The following is a 2,147-nucleotide window of genomic DNA, read 5'->3' as shown; positions in this document are numbered from 1 at the left end:
TGGTGAAAGAAGCTGGCAGAATTATTGGAACAAGTCTGCCAGAGATCAGTAATATCTTCCCCACTCGCTGTCTGAGGAGGGTGCACAGTATCCTGCGGGACCAACATCACCCTGCGCGCCACCTTTTCCATCTGCTGCCCTCAGGGAGAAGGTACAGGTCTATACAGGCCAGAACATCCAGACTGGCCAACAGCCTGTATCCACAGGCTGTGAGGCTCCTGAACTCTCTGCCCCCCTCTCACGGACAATAACCATATCCAACTTCTTAATAGCAATGAACTGGTCTGCATTGGTGCATCATATCTTTATTCTCTTCCCCCTCCTGCCCCCCCCCCCCCCCCCTCTTTCTTAAATAGATAACTATCATATCTGATATCATATCTCACAGTACAATAATATTGAATGGGTTGCATTGTTGTATTTTGTCATGTTTCTCAGGTCTTTGTCTGAATTTCTACGAACATTATTGCTAAGGATTGTCTTATTGCATTGGAGTCACACTGGGTTAAATATGTACACTTGGGTTTTAAGGGGTATTTATTATTTTCTTCTTTTTTTGGGGGTTGTATGGAAGCCCCAAACGCAATTTCATTGTTCTTGACAATGACAATAAATAATAAATACCAAAAATACCAAATATCAAATTAAAAGAAGAGGCAGAAAAATCAAGAGGAGAAGCTAAAAATTCAAAGTTTGAAACTGAAGTAGTATAGCAGGAATTACTGCATGTGGGTCTCAAACTTAAAGGAGAGAAAATGGGAAAACAACAGGCAGAAAACGAGAATGAAAAGATGAAGAAAGAACTGTTGGAAGCTCAAAAAGCATTGGAGGAAGAGAAAAGCACAGCACAAGAAGCCAAAAATAAATATCAAACTGCAAAGAAGGAGGCAGGAAATGTGATTCAGGAATTACAGGAGGTGCAGGAAGCTTTTGAAGAGGGGAAAAGGAAAATGCAGTTGGCAACACAAGAAGCTGCAAATGTAATGGCTGAAGCTGAAAAACTAAGGAAGGAATTACTGCACGTAAAGCAACAACTTCAAGAGGAGAAAAAACGTAAACACGAGGCAGAAAATGTGATTGAAAATATGAAGAAAGAATTGTTGGAAGCTCAAAAAGTGTTGGAGGAAGAGAAAATTTAAATACAGGAAGCAAAGAAAGAAATGGAAGATACAAAGAGTTACACTCAAAACATGAAGAAGGAACTGATGAAAGTGCAAGAAGAACTTGCAGAAGAGAGAATTGAGGTGAAGGTATTCAAGAAAGAAACGACCGGCTCTGCGGTGACCAAGAAAGACTGCAAAGACGCACTTAAAGAAATACAAAAGCACAAAAAGGAAGCTAAAGAGCTCCTCAAACAGAAAGTGAAACTGGCCAAACAGCAGCTGAAAGAAACATTTAAAGATGCCGAGGAGCAGCTCAACAAAACCTTAAAAGAACTGAAGGAAAAAAAAAAGCAAGCCGAGGACAGGAGGGGATTCTGGAGCAGACTGCTGAGAAAGAACTGACCCAGCAGCATCGAGTTTGAGGACATCAATAGTGTCTTCCTCCTCTCTCCACCTTTCTTTCACCCCATCCTTCTTCTTGGGACGTTTGTTTGTTTTTTAAAAACTCTAATCTAAATACATGTACTGGAATACACAAATAAAATTGCCATAACTTGACCTCATGTTGCCTGCTTCTTTTCTTGTGTGTCTGTGGATGTAAAACAGTAACACACCTCCTGCTCTGTGTGTCTTTAATTGTAAATAAATGCAATATGTTTTCATTTTAAAATGCAGTGCAAAAAACTTCTGCTCTAAATCTTTTTTTTTAGTAAAAAGCTTTTTTTTTCTTGCCTGTTGTGGAAGTTTTACATTTAAATAAAGCCTGCAGACGAGCGGTGAGCGGTAGCTAACATTCTTTAATCAAAACACACAAAGAACAGACAACCAAGCTTGATGAAGTCCCTGCATGACTGTGGGACAGACGGTCAGCAGAGTCTCCCTGAGCCTAGCATGGCTCTCAGTTAAACAAAATAAAACGTGAACATGTAGAACAGTGGTGTTAAGCGATGCGGTTGAAAGATTTGGGTGCACCCAACTTTTGTGCTGGTGCACCTAAGTAAAAAAGGTTAGGCGCACCAGTGCAACCGTGGCAAAAAGTAAGTC

Source organism: Aulonocara stuartgranti (genome assembly GCF_965226115.1).
Source record: "Aulonocara stuartgranti genome assembly, chromosome: 22".
Taxonomy (NCBI): Eukaryota; Metazoa; Chordata; class Actinopteri; order Cichliformes; family Cichlidae; genus Aulonocara; species Aulonocara stuartgranti.
The sequence above is the reverse complement of the archived record's forward strand: the minus strand, read 5'-3'. Positions refer to the sequence as shown.